The sequence below is a fragment of the Phasianus colchicus genome, chromosome 1 (genome assembly GCF_987193195.1).
Source record: "Phasianus colchicus chromosome 1, bPhaCol1.hap1.1, whole genome shotgun sequence".
Classification (NCBI taxonomy): Eukaryota; Metazoa; Chordata; class Aves; order Galliformes; family Phasianidae; genus Phasianus; species Phasianus colchicus.
In genome coordinates, this window is record NC_143436.1 from 88,868,980 (window position 1) to 88,891,838 (window position 22,859).

The 22,859-nt window shown below is 37.1% G+C and overlaps 1 long non-coding RNA gene across 1 annotated transcript in view; it reads left to right on the forward strand.

Moving 5' to 3' along the window:
- Window positions 1–22,859, forward strand: part of LOC116242308 (uncharacterized) — a 346,694-nt gene that overhangs the window by 534 nt on the left and 323,301 nt on the right. The window contains exon 2 of the long non-coding RNA XR_016471817.1: window positions 58–188. This is a non-coding gene — a long non-coding RNA (uncharacterized LOC116242308). The remainder of the gene's footprint in view (window positions 1–57; window positions 189–22,859) is intronic.

Below are 22,859 nucleotides of genomic sequence, written 5' to 3' on the forward strand. Positions count from 1 at the left end.
TTTTGTGGAGATGTGGTAAATAAAGCCCAACTGATGAATGCTACACTTCTGTTTCAGGGAGAAGTTTTTCTCAAATGTTTACGTTACCAGTGAATACTGGAGAGGAGAAAGTGAAGCGTAGGCACAATGGGTGCAAGGCGTTTGACTTCAGAGCCCTTTGAAGACGTTCCAGGGTGTACTTACATTTTGTGAGTGTTAATCTTGCAATTAATTATCATACAAAGAAGCTAAAGCACTTTAAAGCTTTGTGGTTATTTTACGAAGATAATTATTTTAGAGACTGCTTTAAAGTTTTGATTTTCCGAATGTTAGCGAGTGTGGGATTTCTGTAGATGTTTCTAACCGTTCTTGATTTTTTTTTTTTTCCCCCCTAATTTTTACCTTTTACTAAAACAGCAATTGAAGAAAAAAGAACAGAAATGCTATTGTGGATCATTTCGGTGTTCCTTTTATTTATAATGTCATTTACAGGTATTTTTAGTGCAGGTATCTTCCTGTTGATTTGAAATGTGTCAAGTTATTACTGTGGGCATAGGTACAACGACTAAAATCTCATCATTAATGTCTCCCTCAAAGATCACTGTTCCTTTTTAGCTTCAAAATACAATTTGGCAGGCGCTTGCCTTAAGTGGGTTGGAAGCTTCTCAGTTCATTGCAGGCTTTGGATTATTTTCTTTTCTATGTTGATTTCAGCATTGATTTAATACTCTTCACTGGCAGCTCTCCCTATCTTTTTTTTTTTCTATTCCATTTGGAGCTCTGCTTGCGTAAGATTAGGTCGGTAGTGACTGCTCTTCCTCCTGCTGTATTTCGCTTGGTTGTGGGTAAATCAGATGATCTAATGTATTTTCATGAGCTTCTTAAATCTTTCCTTATTTTTGTTGATTGTTCTGCTTTCATTGTTATGTCATTCTCTTCATATTCTGTGCACTGCCAAGAGCTGTGGTCAATGAGCTGGACTTGGTTGCCGTGTAGGGCTGAGTCATGTTGTCTTGCAGCTCATCTGAGTGCCGAGCCAGCAGGAATAAGCAGCTTGGTTTCCTGCATCCCTATGTGTATGTGTGTTGTGCTATTAAGCAAAAAACCAGCTGTATTAGAAAAAGGAGTGGTTTTCAGACAACCTCTTTTTTTCATTGTGCTGTACAGTAAGTACAGATATTCTGGGAAATAGCATCCTCAGAGGATTATATGAATTTATGTTGGAAGCTAGCTAGCTGGGACAAGTGAGTGAAACAGACACCTCAAGCTTCAGTATTAAGAATGTTTGAGATGGGCTAAACTTCTGTGTGCTATGCCCTGAAAGGACTGGAAGACACAGCATTGCCTTTATGCTTTCAAGCATGCAGAGTGAAGGGACTATTTGATAGAAGGCAGCTGAGAGAGGAAGAGCAGGCAGCTGCTGTGTGTTTGAAGTTCAAGGGATATGGTTGTTAGCAGTGGAGAACTTAAGGACAGAACTTGTCAAGTGGATCTACGGGGTACATGAGGATAAAAACCCTTGAAAAGGTGGTGGCTGAAGGCACTGGCCAGCTGGCTTATTTTGATGCAGGCCTGTACAGTGTACAGAGGAGCATGTGAGAGGGTAATTTCCCTGCACAACTTTGTGCACTTCAGTAGCCTAAATTAAGAATCTAGTCTGCTGTATGCAGACCTGTTGAAAGACCACAAAAAGACAGCAGGATGACAAAGCAAAGAGGTAAATCAGACACTTTGAATCTCTGTGGGGGAAAAAAAAAAAAAAAAAAGGTTTTCTGTTCAGGCTAAGTGGAAGGGTCCTAGGTAAGCTTGATACCTAATTAAGGCCCTCAACCTTGTTAAGTTTTTATTCAGTTGTGATTGGATGGCTGTTGTAATGGTGAAGTCCTGTAATAAAAAGGATGGAGAGGAGGTGGCTGTGAATCAAGTTATGATAAACAAAGAAATAAGGACGGTAAGTAAAAGAAGCCTTGTTGGTACTCCTAAATCCCTTTGTAAAGTAAGGATTTCAAACCTAGCAATTTTACTGAAAGGCAAATTAATACCATTTGTTGAAAAAGCAAACTGCTGGATAGAAAGGGAGGAAACAGAACTGCAAGATATTAGAAGTAACTAACATATTTATGCACTGTGATTTTTACTATAAGTTAGCTGGCTTCTTTTTGCTCTGCTGGTGACTCATTCCTCTGGGGTGATTAGGTTGAATGAAGCTTCGTTGCTGCTCTTGAATGAAATTAATTAGAGCCATTGACAGTAGTTGGAAGCAGGAGAGATTTTGTTTTTTTGCTTACCAGCCATTAAATATTATTGATTTTCTTCAGTCAGTCAATGTATGTGGTTTGGAAGCACTATTCATTTGTGTGTTTTCTTTTGCCCCCATCTAAACTAACTTTTGGAAAAATATGCTGAAACACTAGAACAATGAAGAGAGCAAAACGTAAATTTTACTTAAAGACACCTAAATAAGATGAAATATTGCTCTCGTATGATATAATGTTCAAAGGTAAATGTAATCTAATGTGATGAGTTAAATGCTATGGTAGCAATATTATAAAAGCTTAAGTCAGTTATCTTGATTCTTGAACATGAAGCCACTTCTCGTTGGTGAGAAGAACACCCTGGCTATCCCAGAATTCTTCAGCTTTCAAAGTCATCTCTTCATATTGATTGAGTGCGTAAAATATTGTGAAAAGACAACTTTTCACATGGATGTGACCCACTTTGCTGTACTGTTAGGCATTGCTTTAATGGCTGAACTATGAAAAGGTCCTGCTCTTTGCAGCAGGTGCAGTGCCCCAGCAGAAAGCAGCTGGCCACTCTTTGCAGGGAAACTGAGGCTCTAAGGTAGAACCTGGTATTGTTTTAATGCCTTCCACCAGTCTGTTCTGTATGAAAACAAAACAAATGCATGCATGCATGCATGCACACACACACACACAAAAAAAAGCCAGGAGCAACTAATACCTTTAAGTTCTGGAGCTATCTGCTTAGGTACAATTTATTTAGCCCATTCTAAAAATGTATGAGGTCTTGTGCGTAGCCTGTCTGCCCCTGTCATTATCTGGTTATTACATACTCACCTTTAACAACTCTTCAGAATACAGAGCAAATGGAAAATCCTTTCATGCTGTAGTTTTACATCATCCTCAAGGATGCCAGGCTCTTGAAATGTCAAATGAAGTAATTTATTTATGAGCTGGGGGGTTGTTAAGCTGCAAGCTACCATTTTTGGATAACTTTTAAATCAGATTGCAATACACTTACCTGTTTTATCATAGAAACTCAGAGATACAAAGCAAAACAGATCACCACTGACACTCAGAACTCTCTTACTGATAACTGCAGTTGGTATAATAACTTTGCTTTTCCTACCTTACTGCATAGTTACTTCAGGAAAATCAGTGATAACAATGGCAGTTAGTCATTAGCTTACTATCCAGTTAACTCATCCACTTCTAACAATCCCTTAACTATTTTTTCTCCATGTACTTATGTTCTTAATGGTCATCATGTCCTCAGACCTGCGTGTTCTGTTTTGTTTCTGGTTTCTAGAAATCCAAAAGATGAATTTCATGCATGAAATATGAATAAATTCATCCCATTTTGCTGTGGAATTACTGTTAAAAAAAAACACAAAAACAACTGATTTTCAAATTTTCTAGACAGATACTTTGCACTGTACATACTACTCTTTGCTTCAGCAGGCTGTTGTGGTCACAGCTTGTAATATGTTGTTGCTGCACTAGTTCTCTGCTGAGGTTTTACATACTCTTTTTATCCTTGACTTAGAATGACAAGCTAAGTTTGACTGTGCTTATAAATGAAATGGGCCAGACAATGTTCTCTGTCCCTGAGGCCAGGTAGCATGGCATGACATGGATGGTAGCCACAGTTCTCATAAAATTCCTACACCACTGCTCCTATCAACTCAAGTACCTGCAAGCAGGAAACGATCTCTGACCTCAGCTAACCCTGAACTTCCCTGGAGCCATTTGGGAAAGCACCAGCTGACGTGGACCAAAGCTACGAGGGAGTAACCTAATAATTTAACATCATAAATTGCAGTAGCCTTAGATTGTCACAACTAGTTACTACATACACATATAGTGGTAGTGTGTGTGCGTATCAGTTACACAGCTGCACGTACATAGGGTAACATGAGGCCTTTAATCTCTGTTAACATTGGTTTGACTTCAGATAATGAAGTTTATTTTCAAATAGCTTCTTGAATGTGAGAATTGAACTACTTAAGGGAGGAAATACACTTAAGTGTTGGAAATACAATGGCAAGAATTTTATTGACTGAAGTTCTTAAGCTTACATTTTCAAATCTCTCCTTTGTGCCAAGGAGAAAATCAACTCGAATATGATATTGTTTCCCATGCAAAGCAGAACAATTTCCTTTACTATAAGCAATTTCCCTTACTATACATTATCTGGTTGCGTATGAATGAGAATGAGGCCCTAATTGTAGGGCCAGGCCTATGTTTGTCTATACACCTTGCTAATGAGTTCATTTGCTGTAAACTAGACAGCCCACTTCAAAACACATCTTTGCTGTGATATATGGTAATAAAAAAAAGCACGTCAGCTTAATTTAAAAACAACCTAACCCTCAGGGAGCAATTTTACATGAGTTCTTCTGTTTCTTTTCTGTTATTAATTGCATCCATCTGCCAGAGCAGGTGCAAAAGCTTTAACTAAGTTCTATCACTTTAGCACTAACTATTGAATGTACCCCATCTGTGTTATAGCATAAGAATTATCAATTTCAAAGTCCTCTTCCTTTTTTTTTTCTTTACTCAGTTCCTGCCAGGTACTGTTATCTTAGTTTTTCCTTGGTCTGATAAAACAATAGCAGCAGTATTTATCTTGAACATCCTATTTAAGAACCTGTCCAAATACAACTGGGAGTTCTTGTTTGACTTGAGAATTAGGAGCTTTCTTTTTCTTTTCTTTCTTTTTTTTTTTTTTTTTTCCAATTCAAATATCTCTGCTTTCACAAGAATTTCTGAGATTTCCATATTGTGGTAAATTGTTGTAAAATATGTGCCCAGGGACTTTCCATTGCCATCCTTCTCTGGAGCCGCACTTTAACAGGAAACAAGCTTGTGTTTGTTGAACACAGTTTAGCACAGAAAAGACTTCCTCTGTGCTTCTGCAAATCTAAATAACCTCAATTAGTGTGTGTGTGTGTGTGTGTGTGTGGAAGGCAGGGGAGTGGGGGGGGTGCTGGTCTATGTTACTAGCAGCTTTAATTGAAATACCTGAATGAGACAGTGGCACCCAGACTTCTCTGCAGCAAGCAAGAATTTTTCAGTTTAGTAAAAACAGTGTCTTGAAAGAATGCAGTGCAAGGAAGTAGTAACTTAAACATTGTGAATTATTTGCTTAAATTTATTTTCCTCCCTTTAACGTTCTGCCCATCTTTTGTAGAAAGAAGACAACTTTTTTTTTTTTTTTCTTTGATCTCACTATGAATTTGTGGTCTATCTTATGTTTCCTGTATGCTTCAATTTCTACGAATATTTTCTTTGTGAGTAAGGATGGGAAGCGTGTGTATTTGGTGTAGTAAACACATTGGATTTTTTTGTCTTGCTTAGCTTCATTTAAAATAAGTTATCTTTTCCAACTGAAAAGTAGGCCATATGTTCTGCAAGACAAGTCACAATTTTAATAGAACTGAGGAATTTTTCTTTTGCATTGGTCATTTGCGAAATCAAATCGAATGCATCTGATATTTGTAATTATTTTCTGAATGCTTCAGAGCGTTCAGTTATTCTCAGGCTGAGTTTATAAGCTTTTTGCATCAGTTGCTCATTCTACATAATGCAACTGATGATTGTACTTTTTTCTTCTTCATTACTGGACTAATTTTTTTTTTTAATGAAAATGAATTTTTTTTTTTTAAATGAAAATGAAAAAGAGTGAATGAGACTTCTGGGGAAAAGAATAAGTGATTTCTGCCTTTCTGAAATGTTCATTTCAATGCATTAAGCAGTCATATTTTTAACAGTGCATACTGCTCTGAAATGTTTTTTACGTTATTTTGTTCATTCTGTACTAAGGGATAGTATTAATGCCTGTTTCTATTAAGTTTCAAATTAAGGCATGTTGTTTCAAAGGAAATATAAGGAGGTCAAAAACTAATAAAGAATTGGAATTTGAATTAATCTTTTCTATTTTTTTCTCTGAATTTGTGTTACTTTCTGCCTTGTTCTCAATGTATCTAGTCTAAGCAGTCAGAAAGTGTCCGGCAGAACATCGACACCCTTGTATCAAAGAGAACAAAGGGTGACTTTAATTACTGAAGGTGTGATTTATTTTTTCCCAATAAGGTGTTGACATATGTTTCCAAGCGTTCTTGTTTTGTTTAGTTACTGGTCACTTGCAGCTAAACATAAAAACAGCTCTCCTGGTTTATAAGCCTGCTGTGCAAACAATTTCTTCCCCGCTTTCTGTTACATGTTTGTTTTGCTTTGTTGTTGTTGGGTTTATTGTTATTACCATCTAGGATTTTAACTAGCATAGCACTGCAGTTGTTCTCAGTCTCTTACTTCAATAGATCTAAAAATGAACAAAGACAATTTCACTATTTAGTTATAAGTCATCCATGCCCTATGGTAGATCCTCCTCATAGGCTTTATTCTGCTCTTGCAGGAATTACCAAAATTGTGTCCCAGTTGTTGCATTTTGGGAGTACTTATTTTTTTGCTTTTTCTTGATGGAAGATAGATAGCTGAAATGCTACAGATTTGTGTAAGAAATAGTTGTTAATATTGTTATGCAGTAGCAGCTTTGAATGTTTATTGTTTTGCTTAACTTAACTGAATTTTTGATATTTGTCTTTGTGCAACTCTTGTAGCAAGAGAAGCTAGAGGAATTACGAGAGTTTTCTCTTTCATATGTTATTTTGACACATTTTTCTTTTTCATATAAGCAGTATGTAAAAAAATAATTGAAGTAAATAGTGATATGTTCAAATGTCCAGATATGAATCCCTGAAAAAGCAGTTTAGCATCTTAAAGAAGATATTTGGAGATTTCTGAAAACATATTGAATGTGAAGGTTTCAGTTTTTGAAGGTATTTTGAGGTGCATATTTTTGCTTGCCAGCTTTATAGCCTTACACTGGCTTGCATCTGTTTTTCCTGAAATGGCTTAGGAACAAACATTCCACTTTTGTTGCAGAGATGTTTAGGATATCTATTTTTCCCTGTGCAGCATACTTTTGTCAGATTGATAGAGAAGAAAATGTGTTGATTTTCTTCTCATTTCTTATGCACTACATAAATTGAGTTTGGATTCTATCTGTACCCTCTTGGAATATTCTTTCTTAACCCATGATTACAACTTTGAAAAATGGCAATGAATTTCACTGCTGAAGTGTGAGGCAGCACTAGAAGTACTGGGTCAATGTGCACAGAAGCTCAACAAGACTTTCCCTGTGCTGTTTGTGCTTATAGGATGTGTGTAGCTAGCTACCTTCACTGTCTGATGCAGGTGAAGAGATGGAAGACAAAGATGGAAGTCCATGTGCTGAAAGGATTGTAGCTAGCTTGGCTCAGGACTTCAGAAAAAGAACTTTTAAAAGCTCCTTCTTCTGAAGGAGTTAATCAATTCTTTAAAGTAGAAAAATGAATAGTCCTAGAGAGATTTCTCCATTTACTGGCACAGAGAAGCTAAGAATAGCAATCTTGTACAATAGCATTGCTAAAAATATGTGGGAATTCTTGCTTTTTTCTTGTAACCTAGAGCTCAGCTAAAGCAATACAGTGGCAGGAACAGCTCACTTTGTGTACCATGAATAAAATAACATTCTGCTGCTTTTAAATTCAGTTGTAGCTTAACTCTCAGTGCTATTCAGCCTATTTTCATAACCTTGCATAGCCTTGTGATATAATAAAGTCCCCGGAGCTACTTTGGTTTAGTTCAACTGAGGGTTCCTGTATGTCCATCGTTTCTCTTGCCCATATAGAATGTCTATTTTATTGTAGCAACACTGGCATTTCTAAGTTGTTGTCACTTTTATTGGAGGCAGGAACAATTACACTTTTAGAAAGTAGAGCATGGTAGATACTGTAGAGTGCATGACATAAAACATGCCATGGCAAGTTTTTAAAAACATGAAACAAAACTTTGCAAAGGGAAAAAAAATACAGCAATTTGCATCCTTTTTTTTTTTTCTTTTTTTCTTTTTTTTCCCCTTTAGCCAGTGCTGAAAATGTTCTCTTCTGAACTTGCTTCCCTTGACTCATTGGCTCTCTATATTTTTCCTTCCACTTGAATACACTTGACTAAATTATGCCAGTTGGATTTTAAATCTATCGAGCATGGTTACTGAGCAGTGAAGCCTATGAAAAGTGCAGTTGATTGGGCCAAAAAGCAGAAATGTAGCACGTAAGCTAGTCAGAAATCTCCTCAGTATAAATGAGGAAAATGTTCAGAATTTATGATGGGGGAATGTTTTAAAAAAAAAAAAAAACAAACACCAAGCTTCTGGAAGGGTACTTGGAATAAGACAATCAGGACAGCGAATGAAATGTTTTAAAAATCGTCAAGAAAAGCACTGGTTATGTAAACGTCCTCATGGAAAATGTGTTTAATTCCAGGTTCCCTTGTGCTACTGTATAGAGACAGAACTAACAGAAGCCCTTAATATCTGTGCATACAGTTTTATCAATGACCTTTGAAGGAGGAAAAAAGAATTAAAGTGGCAAAGGAATCATACAGAGGAGTCTGAGCTAGGGTACTGTGAGCAGTGAGTTTAATTTGCAATTGTAAAAATATAGGCTTGTGGCTCTAGTTAAGTGGCTTGGTTTCACTGGCATTATCGTACAAACATCATCTTTGGAATTTATTCAGATAAAATGCTCTCATGTTTTCACAGTTTTGGATGAGCTGAGGGGCCCATTCCTCAGCCAGACTAAGTGGGTAGTCTTCAAACAAATGGAATGGTGTTTATATCAAGTACCTGCTCCTTAAACTGGAATAGAAAAGCAGTTTCTTGTTACTCAGCATTAAGCTGATATCAGTGATGGTATGAAAATAAAATGTTATGCTTGAATCAAATGCATTTGATTACCAGGTTTTCCAGGCTTTCCAAACTCTTCCTGCTTAGTACTGCAGCTAAAACTGTATTAACTGAGGTGATACATTACTAAGATATTTGTTTCTATAAGAAAGAAACCTGAAATCTTCTTTGCCGTTTGTGTGAGTAGTGCTTGATTTGTGCCCAATTACTTGCATAGCTCATCTGTCTGTCAGCATATAGCTCATCTTCTTCTTCAAGATATTTTACACTGCTGTTCACTCAAGCTTCCTGCATTTTCACTTTGACCAGCTTATCTGGTTATCATTAGAGAAGTCACAGTTTACTCTGGAAGAATCTTTTTTTTTTGCTGAAATGGTGAAACTTGAATGAGTACTGAAGATAGTTGCTGGGAAGTGAATTGTGAGCTTAAAAGATTTGATATTCTTTGTGAATATTTCATTGTGACTTCTTTATCCACTGAGTAGAGCAGAAAAACTGCAGTGAGACTTACTTCTTTTAAATAGGCTTTCCAGACAGAATTTCAAATACTGAAATGCTTTTTATTAAGCAACTTATAAGGAGTAGGTTAAAAATTAGTCAGAACTTTGGTTATAATTTAGAGTGTAATAATTTTTCACCAGTTGCAGCTCTTTTATGAAGCAGTGTGCCCACAAGGGTAGTTGTTCTGTGAAGCCATACTTGGACCTTTCTTGCACAATTCTATTGTATTTTAGTAGAATTTTAATGACATTTTGGAAACAATGATGTCAGATTATTCCAAACAGTGGAAAAATGCAGGACTTTTCTGTGAAGTGAATCCAGGTTCATAGAAGTAGAATTATGTTTAGGTAGATTTGATTTTTGTTCAGCTGATGGTATTTTCAGAATGACAAACTTGTAGAATCAGCAGGAAAAGCATTAGCCCAATTACAGCTGAAGTTTAATTGTATTGCATGAAGCATTTAAGTAGTAGGTAATCTAGATATTCAATTTTAGATGCTCTCAAAGCTTTTTTTTTTTTTTAAAAAAAAAAAAAGATTTCTTACAATGTGATGGTGGTATAGTATTTTTAAAGTAGCCTGAGCCTTTTTCAGGGGAGATGTAAATTGACATCACTGGAACTGTCGCAATTGGTTTAAACCAAAAAGTAAAATGTGGCTGTCTAGATAGTAAAACTTTATTATTGAGAAGACTGATTTTGTGTATTTATGTCTTTAGTTGTGCTTAATCATTTTTTTCCAGTTAATGCTGTATTAAGTTTGTCATTTTATAAGTATTTGTATGTGCTTAAGCTTTATCTGGATCCAAGAGCTCTACTGAAATAAGGCTGAATTTTCACTGCAGATTTGAGGCATATTTAGCAGCAAAAATGTAAAATATGTCTTTGTGAAATGTACAAGACTTCCACAGGAATTTTTCATTGTTTGGGATGGAGGTTTTTTTTTTGTGTGTGTGTGTGTGTATAATATATATATAACATCTTTCCATTAAATATACTTGTATGTATGTATGTAATACTAAAAGACTGAATATAAAAAGAGTGTTTCCCTGCCCCCTTTCTTATGGCTTCTGTATTTCTTATCTGGTTTTGTCTGGTTCACCATCTGTCACTAATACATTTGCATAACTATTAAAAAAATAATAGCTTTATGAAACATATTCTTTTCTATGCAAGTGTGCATATGGAAGATGTATTTTAAAATGATAAAATGAAGACTTGGATTAGTAATTATATAAGTGTAGATCCTCTTTACTCAAGTAGTTTACTTGAGCAAGGTCTGCAGGGCTAGGAAGACAAACTTTGGCGACTTCTAAAATTTTATTTATGCGGGCAGAACTTCATCTTGAGAAAAGTTTACATTTCTCTTACGTGATCTCTTCTGAGATCATGACTGCTTGCTTGTAATTCTTAAAGGACTGTTCAAGTGGACAAAAGGAGTTTAATAATAATATAACTGGCTCTATTTCTTTGTTTTTATTTTTTCATTGTTGCTGTGGTTTGTTTTTTTCATCCTTTTGAATTGCAACTTAGCCATACAGCCAAATGGGTTGGTTTCGTCATCTCCACATACAGCTGGTGTGGTGGAAATAAATGATCTTTTCAAATTGCCATGACAGTCATTGTTATTGCAAAAGGATAAACGATGATGGAAAATAAAAGAAATAAATTGAGAATTTATCTGGGCCAAAGATGTCTAAAATTGTGATAACTTAAAGTGTAAAAAAAAAAACAAAACAAAAAACAAAACAAGCAAACAATGAAGAAACAACCAAAAAAACCACCAAACCAACAACACAAAGAAACAAACCAAACGAACAAAATAACCCAAGCAACTTAGAACAGAAAAGCCTTTTATTTATAAAAACTCATAGAGGCACTCTTCTACCTTCTCTCCTTGCTTTCTGTCGTACTGGCATATAGACAGCTATGAGAAATAGGCTTTGAGAATTTGCCCATAAAAATTAAAAAAAACAAAAAAACAAAAAGACATCATATTTAGCATCAAATCATTGAAGTCCTTTTGAAATGTTAAGAGATGAGTAAACCTGATTTACAAATATGCAAATGAATGGAAGCTGTCAGTCCACAGTTTTAGAATTTATTTTTGAAGTCAGGTCGTGTACTTATTTCCTGATGTTGATGTATTCCTTCTTATATTAGTCAGTCTTCCCCAATGGTTTCATCAATTACAGGACCATGGCCAATTTTGAACGCAGATCATGAAATGCATTGTTCAGTCATATACTTTTAAACTATGGAGGTAACTGGGATATTGATTATAGACAATGCAATGGAGTGCACTCTCAGCAAGTTTACAAATGACACCAAACTGAGCGGTGCAGTTGATACACTGGGAGGAAGGGAAGCCATCCAGGGGGACTTAGCCTGGAGAAGCGGGCCCAGGAAAACCTAAGGAGGTTCAATAAGGCCAAATACAAGGTGTTACACTTGGGTTGAGGCAATTCCAGGTGTTTGCACAGACTGTGTGAAGAGCCTCTTGAGAGCAGCCCTGCAGAGAAGGACTTGGAGGTCCTGGTAGATGAGAAACTGGACATGAGCCAGCAGTGTGCGCTTGCAGCCCAGAAAGCCAACTGTGTTCTGGGCTGCATTAAAAAAGGGGTGGCCAGCAGGGAGAAGGTGGTGATTATTTCCCTCTGCTCAGCTCTTGTGAGGCCCCATCTGGAGTACTGCAGCCAGCCCCCCATACAAGAAAGACGCAGGGCTCTTGGAACAAGTCCAGAGGAGGGCCACTAAGATGATCAGAGAACTGGAGCACCTCTCCTATGAGGAAAGGTTAAGGGAATTGGGCTTGTTTAGCTTGGAGAAGAAAAGGCTCCAGGGAGACCTCATTGTGGCCTTCCGATACTTGAAGGAAGCATATCAACAGGAGGGAGTATGACTGTTTACATGAATGGGTAGTGATAGGACAAGGGGGAATGGTTTTAAACTAAGACAAAGGAGGTTTAGGTGAGATATTAGGAGGAAGTTTTTCATGCAGAGGGTGGTGATGCACTGGAACAGGCTGCCCAAGGAGGTTGTGGATGCCCCATCCCTGGAGGCATTTAAGGCCAGGCTCTGGGCAGCCTGGTCTGGTGGTTGGCAACACAGCAGGGGGATTGAAACTAGACGATCATTGTGGTCCTTTTCAACCCAGGCCATTCTATGACATATGTCAAATTCTCAACAGAATTGCTTGTTACTTGTTTGTCTGGCACATTATTTTGGTAAAAACTATTTTATGTGACTATTCAGGAGTCCAGGGGAAAATGATATGAAAGGAGTTTGTGTATGTTTATTTTTTAGTACTAATTTTTCTTACAGCTTATTTTGAGGAAAAATCTGTTAGATTTACTAATAAAGAATTTAACCATTTAAAAGGGATCTTCAAGGAAATCCTAAGTCCACTTCAAAGATATAAATCCAAATTGAATCACCTATAATGGAAAAGATGTAGGAAAAAGGTCTGTTCTTTGTTTCTGTCACTGTTTATTCTCTTGCCTTCTTTGTCCTTTTCTTTGCAGCTCCCCAGAGGCCTTTGCTGACTGCCACAATGACATTGTGTGTATTACAAGCAAATATAGTAGTTTGGCTGTAATCTTAGCTCCTACTGTCTGCACAGATTCATGAACTGTCTTCTCTGAACCTTGCATGTTGGCAACTGGGAAGCTTGAAAGAATAAATGTCATAGAAGGGCAAGTTATATACCACAATAAGCTTCTATTATTCCTTGTTTTTCCAAGGTAACAAAAACCTCAGAGAACTGAAGGGGTCACTGCCAGGTCCCTATTGATGTTTTCTTGATAAATGTTTTGGTTGAGATTTTACTTCTCTTTCTGTCTTCTTTCTACCTAGCCTTCTAACCTCCCATCCCAAGCACAGGCAGAAGTACTAAGCACCTATTCCTTCCACTGAGCTAGGTTATAAATTTATGCAGCTGCTGAATAGGAGACACTGTTGGTGTCATGAAGGGGAAGCAAAAGACTTGACTATGACTAAGGGCATGTCTGTGGGTGGTATTGGCACTGATTATTTCAGATTGGCTTATTACTGGACAACTGACTCTTTGAGGTACCTTGGAGGAAATTCTAATCTGTAAAAGATATTTACTGTAATGTTATGGGAGCCTTCTGAGAGCCCAACACTTGCTGCTTTCCTTCTGTCCGTACTCAAAGTTTCCAAAATACATGGCTCTATTAAATGAGCATAGATTTATATTCATGATTTCCTAGTGCCAATCCAAACGCTTCAACTTTAGAGGCACTGAAAAGCCTCTTCAGTCTTTGTGGAAAGCAAACTGTGCACAACTGAGTGTGCAGAGCTGAGGTGTTGCATCATGTGGAAATACCTCAAACCACAACTGCACTGGAATGGACGATGAAGTGTGGAGTCTGAATTGTAAGAGATGGTTCCATGTGATTGTGTGTCTGAATGTACCACTTTCTTTCCTGGGCTATGAGATTTCTTATTTGGTATTTAGGCATAGGAAAGAAATGCTATAAACATGAAGGCAAAATGTCTGCTAGAGTTCAGAAAGTGAAGCAAGAAACAAATTGACTCTGTTGAAGACAAGGCCTGTTGAAATTAATATAATGTAACTACAATAATATAATGTAACAAGAACATCTGTGGTTATTAATAGCAATGGACAGGACAGTAGTGCTGTTTCTAAACTATTTTCAAACAGGCCTGTCTCCATTTCCTGTCTTTGAAGGGCATGGCTTTGATGGAACTGGTGAATGTGTTGCCTGAGTTAGGGTGCATGTCTTACTTATTCTTGCTTGCTGTCCCTCTACAGTTTGGTTGTAATTCTGTGATCTTCTGAAGAACAGCAACAAAAAAGGACTGTCACAACTGTTTTCATTTTCACAATCTGCTAGATTGCATCCCTCTCCAAGGCCAACACATTCTTGTCCACCGAGAAATGCTCCAGAAGCTTTTCCTCTAATATCTTTGCAATCCTCCACCAGAATGAATTTTCTAGAATAAAGCTTCTTAGCTTATTTCAAAATTCGTGTGCTTATTTTAGGGGTGATGGGCTTTTGAACAAACCATAATTAGTAAGGAAAGTGTAGAAAGCTTAGATACTCCGCTATTGCTGGTCTGCCACATTTCTGTTCACACGAGTTTGAAAAGCATTCATACTTTCTTTTCCCTTAGCTGTAACAAATCTAACTTTCAAAGAGATTTTTCTACCTTCCCTCCAAGCTGGCAAGATGCTTCCCAAATTACTTGCCTTAGCACCACTGCTCTTTTACAAAGGCAGGTTGTGTTGGTAGTTGAGTTGTATGTAGAGGGAAGCAGTAACTGAATGTGTGCTGAAGCAATATGCCCTTGGACAGCATACGTGGGAGATGTTATCCCTGATTGAAGTCAACACCAAATGCAGAGAGACAGTGGGATATGAGGGAGATGCTCAGTTTAGTTGTTCAGCAGCACTGTCTCTCACAGCTAATGCAGAAACAGAACAGATAACGATCCTGAGTGAGCTGCTTTATCTTAATTTGTGTATACCAAACTGAACTATTATCTTTGCTTTAAATTGTCTCTTTTTTTTTGTTAATGACACCTATGGATAAGAATAAACCGCATTACCAAACTAGAGGAATTCTGCAGTGCTCCTTCCAAAGCTGTAAATAAGGATCATTACATCATGAAATCTCATCTTCAGTAAAAGCTGAATGCAGAACTTAGCCAGCACATATATTTTTCAGTTGTTTTGCTCTTTTTGTTTACTGCTCCTTCATTTATTACGTATTGGATGCAATCAGTTTAACTTTTAACCTACACGGAGTATACTAGAGCTTAAGCTGCTCCTCAACATGCTTAAAACAGAGAAAGAAAAGAGAAAGGAGAATGAGTATGAGCAGCAGAGCAGGCATGAAGGCAATACAGTTGACTTCTGGAATTGCAGCTGGAATGTTGTGGAATTTGATACAGATGGAAAATAGAAGTTTAAAAGTGTAAAATTTCCAGTGTGGGTGCCATTTCAAGTAGGCTGTGTGGGTGGAGAATGGTGCTAAATGCCAAGCAGACAAGTAGAACTGAGAGTCTCTTTCCAACTAGTAACAGACAGCTAGCAGTGGAAAAAAAAAACAGTTTAAATGTCCCAATGCAGCTGTTTTGTAATAAATCAGTAATAGTTATGGGTAAAGCTCAGCTCATCAGTATTTGTTGCTTTTTTGTCCATAGTACTTTTCCACAGTAGTTGCAGTATGATTCTTACGATATAGTTATTTTATGTACTTTATGTTCATGTCACTTTGAACTTATTTATTTATTTTTAATCAGTATGTGTGACATGTAACAGGTCAAAAGGGATTTTGAATACTCTGGATAACTATCATTTTTAAGTTAGGAAATGGTTTTACTTCTAAGTCCATTCTTTATAGTAAAAGAACACAAGAAGAGCATTACTGGACATCTCTTCTGCTTCTTTGTTCTCATCAGGTTTGGCATCAGTTCCAGGAGTGGATCTTTCCTCTTCATTTATTCCAGATGTCTTCTGTGTGTGTTCATGTGACAGTCCTTCAGAAAAAGAATGAGCATGCAGTTCTCCAAAGAGATTGCTAAGCAATTCATAATAATAACGTACTTAAGACTTCCGTGCCTTTATTCTTCCTTCAGCTACGTCTTAATTCCGTATCATGAAGAGTAGTGATGGAGTATATTGTCCATACTTAAACAAGTGTTACTTCTGCAGATTATTTTCTGCCTTTCCCAGCCAATCACAATACCACAGAATATGTAAGCTGGTGGGAGGCTGTTCCAAGAAACTGCATCATGGTCTAGCAACATTGCTTTTCACTAATTCACCTGGATCAGCATTAATAATGAACTGAATTTGTAACTTCACCACTACAAGCATAGTGTAGAATGAATGTTACTTTACTCTGAAATCCAGAGATATACCTGGAATAGAATTATTCCCAGAGGGAATAGTACTCACTTGTTAGAGCAATACTTTGTATCATTTGCATACGTCAGCGAGACTTTGAGAGTAGAATTTTGCACTTTTTTGAAAGCTGATATTTCTGTGTTTGTTTATGCTGTTGACCTGGTGCAAGCAATGGCTTTTCCATTCTCACTTACAACTTTTTTTTTTTTTTTTTTCCCCCAAATATTCTTGTAGGAAGGAGGGGGGAACTTTAATGTTCAAAGATATTCATTCTTCCACACTTCAGGCTTTTACTTGAGAGAGCAGCATATAGATCAGTTTTCATTTAAATTGTGAGCACTGGAGATTTTGAGGGAAAGAGCAGTAACAAAGATACTTAAAATTGGAAGTAAATTCATTCTTTAGATGGATCACTTTATAAGTTTTCTTTTCCCAGATGAAGAGACTGCAGTAACTACAGTTTCCTACCTTGAGAGTGCATGACAATAATTAGGTTATCTGGTATATTAGCATTCAGAGGAAAAGGGAAAGGTCAAAATTATTCTGCTTTATAGTTGCTAAGTGCTGAGGGTGTATTGGCTACATGGAAATCAAAGGTACATTTCAAATGACCTGATATTCAATACGGACTCGTGCCCCTTTGATGGTAGAAATCCTTTGCAATGAATGGCCCCAAACCTTTCCTCCTTTATCTGGTTCTTCAGAAGAAGCTGTAAAAGCTTTTGAATATTTATATGTATAAAAGTTTTGGATCAAATTTGAATGAAGTGGAGGTCATTAGTGACAAGAAAGTGCTCCTTAATTTGTCAGAAGATTCTGAATATCAAAATACAGAACATTTGTGTTGTAATGGGAGCTGAGGGAAAGAGAGGTGGGGAGAATAGAAGAGTTGTAATCACTTGGCTTTTATTGTCTGGGATGACCTTATTAATCTTTAGCTTCTGTCAGGAAAGTATAATTCTAGCAATTCTGTCTTCTACAAAAGACTTCAAGAATCCCTCATAGTAGTATTTAAAAATCCACGTTCATCCAAAACCAGAAAATAAGACTATTCTTTAAGTAGCATATACCAAAAGTGGAGATGACACAGTTCAAAAAGCTTCCCAAATTTATAGGCGGTTCCATTCAGAGAGAACTGACACTGCAATGCATATGTTAATTATCTCTGTGAAAGAAACGCACGTGCCCTTGTGATTAAAATTTAGAATTTAAAAGCAACACTGGAAGTAAGGCAGTAATTAGAAAGTCATTTGAAACTATAACCATGAGTGGTTATTCATAAATAATGTTAACATCAGACTTTTCTGTGGTTGGAAGAGGGAAAGTTGTTCTTTCATACTTTGCATCTGAAAAGGATTTGGAACACAGTCCTGGTGCTTCCAACTCTTACTGTAGCTGAAGCAGAGACATTGTAAGCCGGTGACTTCTCGCTGCTGGCTGTTTTGAAGTGATAGCCCAAGAAAGGGGAAATGCATAATTTTATCACCTCTCCCAGCTGTCGTCACAAGAAACACTGACTCAGACACACCTGTGAGTCAAAAATCTTCCCATTTCCTTCCTGCTGCCTGGCAGTAACAATTTACCTTATTCCAACTGCAGCCTTTTCTGTTGCTCTCAGCCTCTGCATTGTCTCACTTAATCTGAACAGGCAGGGGAAGTGAAATTAAGCTGTCTCTTACTGTCCTCTTCCAAATAATCTATTCTTAAGAGAGGGCAAAGAGGCATAATGTGTGCTTGAGTAAAAAATTTGGGTAGATAATAAAGAATTGTAAGGAGACATCTCTTTTTTTTTTCTGAACTGATAATTAATCTAAACATTAGGTACATCAACAGGAACTGGATTGAAAAAAACCTAAGGTCTTGATGCTTCTCACACTCAGTGGAGACTTATACAAGCTCCTTCTCTTGAAGGATAGCCCTATGGTTTATTTAAATTACTTTCCTTCCCCATTGTTTCACAGACAGGTTCTGTCATCTGCAGCTCTGTTGTTGCTTATCATTTCTACTTTCCAGAATGTAATTTGCTATTGATTTTTGACCTATTAAAAGTGCATGCTGTTTTAGCTTAATGTTTCAGACACAATCCATTAATTTTGATGCTTCAGTTTTTGGTCCCTCCGAAGTGACCAAAGTGCTGAATACTTGTTTTGCTGAGATGTTTCAAGTTGGCTATCTGAAATAAGAGATCATTTAAGAAGAAAAACTTTTCTTTGCACTGATAATTGTAGTGGTAGAATACCTACATAGGCATGCAGGGAATAATCTCTAACAAGCAAAAGAATCCCACAATACATTTAGACATCAGTATGAAATGAAATGAGCTAGCAACAGGAGAAACAAATGGTCTGTGGTTAATTCGATCACTTCCTTTGCTACAAAAACAACAATCATCAAGTTTTAGAAGGCTTATTCGAATGTGACGGGGACAGCCCCTAAGCAACAGTAGCAGGAACATCCACCGCTAGTCATTTTCTTTACCCTTTTTCATTCCAGTCCTACCATTGTTCTACTCTTAAAAGGAAATGTGACAAACGTCGTTTTCTTTGAACAATGACTGTTGGGTTAAACGTTCAAAAATACATCTGCTGAAAGCTTTTAGAGATTTAAGTTTTCCTTAAGAAACAAAATATAATAAAATTCAGCATACTTAAGACTCCTAACAGACCTCCTGCAGAAGCTGTCCCTGCTGTGCTTTTACTAAGCACAGCCTGCTTTAAGCCAAGGAGTGCTGGAATAAGGAGAATGGGTGGTTCATTTACAGGTCTTCTACATTATGGGGGCAGTGGGACAGAATTAGAGGTTCATTTACAGGTTTTCAGTTCCTTAAAATTTAACATGGCTCAAATTCTGAACTATATGTAGAAATACAAATTTGAGATGGACCTGGAGCTGAAAAAGGCCTATGTTATGGACCTGACTTGAATCAGATTGAGAACAGGGAGCTTAAAAAAAAAGTCATGAATTTTACCATCCAACCCAAATTCTAGTAATGACAGTCTAGAAGGTTGCTCCTGGGAGGTCTGAAACAACTCTGATCCCGTTTCAATATCAGGACTAAATTTAGTAAATGTAGTTGTTCAAACTACAGATTGGGAGTACATCCATGGCTGATTTTTGATTTTAATCATCTCATGCGTTATTTGATAAGCAAAGTCATTTTTCCCCCCTCAACTAAAATCCCAGTGCTTTTATACCGTGTAGCCATTTCATTCCACTTTAACTTGTTGCATACAAAATTTCCTTGTTATAAAATTGTGGGTTTTCCCTTTAAAAGCAGCCGGAGTATCTCTCTACAATCACTTTTAGCTTGCAGTTGTTTTTCTGTGGAAGCATTTAACTCTCAGAAAGTGGTTGAAAAGTTGGCATTGCTAGCAAACAATCCTTTGGGTGTTCTGCTAGGCTGTGAGACTAAAATGAAGGCAGTCTGCCTGGATTTGGTATTCATCCCACCCTTAAAAAGCTCATGTTCATGAACAGCTGCTGGTTTCCTTGCTTACTTGCAGTCATAACCAGCGTCCACAAAATGTTGGGGTAGGTGAGTGCAACCAATGACCCATGCTGAAGGAGCTCAAGTAAAATAGGCCAAAGCTACCAAGTTGTTATCATAAAAAGACCAAAAGAACAACCTGTTAGGACTCCCAGAGTAAAGGTCATTTCTGCAGCATAATGCATCATCTACAGGCATGAAGCTCCATCAGTGGGTGCACAAGGATATCTGTCGAAAGCTTTAAGAGAAGTTGTCTTCTTAATCAAGAATGCTAACAAATGACTACTTTCATTAATGGGAACATGCTTACAGTGTGTTATATTTGTACTGTAGCACAAAAATATGCATTTCTCAGTAGTTTTTTTATATATAAATGTCTTTTGCTGTCTTTCATCTTGGGACAGAATTTTGATCTGTATTTCATTTAAGTTCTTTATCTGATGTTTGTGCATTTTTACTTCTTCTAGTATATGGGACCTAATTTTGTCTTTCTGTGTGTGTGAGTTTTATGTGTGAATCTTTGGTGCATTTGTATTGGACAGTTCTGACTGTCCTCCAATTATCTTCTGTGAGGAAAGGACGTTTTTGTCTGAGAAGCTGGTAACGTTCAGAGGTATTATTTTATTTAAGCACCTGGTGCTGCATAGAGTTGGAACTATTTTGGTTTTAGTTTGTTTGATTTCCATGAATGAAGGATCTCCTAGGAAAGCTGTATGAAAAGTGTGAAACAGAATGAAAACCAAGAGGATACAGCATAGTCAATACATTCTGTTACTTTTCTTTTTTTTTCTTCCCCCCCCCCTTCCCATTTACAATATGTTGTGTTTAATTAAAAGAGTAACATTCTGATTCTCCAAGGACTGGAACTACTGGTTAGATTAGTAACCAGTTTGCAGGAAGGATTGTGGCTTACATTACATAAACAACAAACACACTTTAGTAAACAGAGGTATGTTACATTAAAGAATACGTTTTGTTGGGCATTCATACATACATTAAGGAATCATGTTCCTTTAGCAGGCCATTTGTAATTGTTTATTGTCTTTGCTTTTACTATTTGTATTATTAACAAGCTCTTACACATTAGCTCATATTCTCACTTAAAATGGAGACTGCATCTAGCAGCACCAAGAGTGGGATTGATAAACTCTCTCTTCCTCTTTTTGAAAGATTCACCACCAGAAGTTGAAGTAACTCAGACACAGTTTTTTGACTGCCATCTGGCCAGGAATGCACACTTTCAAATGGGGGCCAGATCCTGGGATGCTTATAATCAATAGAATATTAATGAATGGAGGAATTCTTCAGTGATAAAGGAAATAGCAGCTGAAGAGGAAGGTAATTTTGTTCTGTCAGGTTTTCAAAGCATACTTCAAATGCTGAAGCATGTTTTATACTGATTGCATTTTGATTTATATCATTTATGTATGTCATTTTGCAAAGCGTTTTTGCATTGTTTTCTCAGTGAACTGGCCACCAACCATTTAGGCCAAAATTGTACCTGCCAGAAATTTTTAGAGTCGGCATGTATAGCTTAGCAGGTGAATATTTAAAAGCAATTAGGTTTCCAAACACAGTAAAACTAAGTCTTAGTGAAGGTGAATGGCTTATGATCTCAAATTACAGAAAGTGGCAAGAGCAATACACTTTATAAAATATGAGCTAAGTGTTGCTCGTATTTTTAAATGTATATAAATGTTACATATGTAGTACTTTTCAGGCTCTGAAAATCTCAAAAACCTGAAACAACTATGGAAATCTTATGGTTTCTTTAACCACGTATATACTCATCCCCGTAATAAAGAATGTAGTCATTGTACATTTATATTCTAAAGAATTTCACTGGTCTCTGTCAGTGTGGCTTCATGAAGATCTCGGCTCAGATTTTTAAAGATTCCTGTGGTTAGTTTTCAAGAACATCTTAAACTTTTGGGGCCCCAAGTTCCCTTTGCAAAAGGAGCCTCACTGAGTCCTTTCTATTGGGTTATTTATAGTAAGTCATGAATAAGTAAACTACCTCAGATATATGCATCAATGTAGGCTGGGCTACTCATGTGCAGGTAATCAACAGAGTGTTTGCAGGATTGACATATAGAGGAAGCAAGAAAATTGGGAACATGTGGTGAGCACAGTTGTAGCTTGTTGCTAGATCTGATAGTTCCTGTTAAAGATTTATCTGAGTTTGTGATTTATAGTAAAATGAGCGTTGCCAAAGTCTTCCGGTCATCCAATAACCAAAGCATGTCTGTCCCTGTGTGTCTGACTGAGAGGTGAGCAAAGAAACTCTGCAGCCTGTACTGACAAACCCAATCAAACGGCAGCAGTCATTTCTAATACCAGGGTCCTTGCTTTCATAGAGTTCTGACTGCTCCGGTGTCACCAAAACATAACAGTACCTGGAAAACATAACTGATCCTTTTTCAATAAAAGAGTCTCTTTGTCTCTCTGTGTGAGGAAAGCTGAAAGGAAGCATACTGTGTATAAAATGACTTCCTTTCCAGTTTAAGCAGGAATAGAAATACTTGTTTATGTGCAAAGACAATTAACTGCAAACCTTCCTCTCCTTGCCCCACTTGTTTGTTTTAGTTCTGCATCTGACATAAAATTGACAGCAGGAGAGAGCTCACGTTTCCTACATACTCACACAAAGGGGCCAGGAACTCATAGCATCAACACATGTCCTTCTGAAGCTGACAAGACAAACACCAAGGCCTTGCAAGATCTGTGTTCAGTCTTTAGCACTCCTCATGAAGTTGCTAAAAAGGAGTTGCTTTCTGTTCTATTGGAGCATAACTTTTTAATACTGCCAACTGATTTGGATGTTGAAATTCAACTTCTATTTATTCATGCAGAAGATGGATAGCTGCAGTTGCATTTCCTTGATACTGTTTCACCAACAAGACTTCACTCTGACCTTTGGAGCCCCCTTACTTTAGGAAAATGGAGACCTTGGTGTCAGTATTTAT